The following is a 371-nucleotide window of genomic DNA, read 5'->3' on the forward strand; positions in this document are numbered from 1 at the left end:
GACAATTTTGTAATTATTGAGAAGTTTCGTGGCATTTATGAATGTTCAGATTGTCAGATTGTAGATCTAATCCAAGAGTTGAAAATTGGTCTTACAGGTCTCATAAAAAACCCTTGGTCTCACATGATCACAAGTCTCTCTCTCTCTCTCTCTCTATCTCTCTCCCTCTCTCTCTCTCTCTATATATATATATATATATATATATAAATCTATTAAAACTTCTCAATCAACCAATATCCCAATATAAATGTTAAAAAAAAATATTAAAGTAATAACCAAGATTTGGTTCAATGAGAAGTTTTTAAACATATTCTTTTTATAAATGAAATTAGAATCCACAAACAAGTATTTTGATTTACATCAATGCATAT

The sequence above is a fragment of the Cynara cardunculus genome (genome assembly GCF_001531365.2).
Source record: "Cynara cardunculus var. scolymus isolate 2C chromosome LG 13, CcrdV1, whole genome shotgun sequence".
Taxonomy (NCBI): Eukaryota; Viridiplantae; Streptophyta; class Magnoliopsida; order Asterales; family Asteraceae; genus Cynara; species Cynara cardunculus.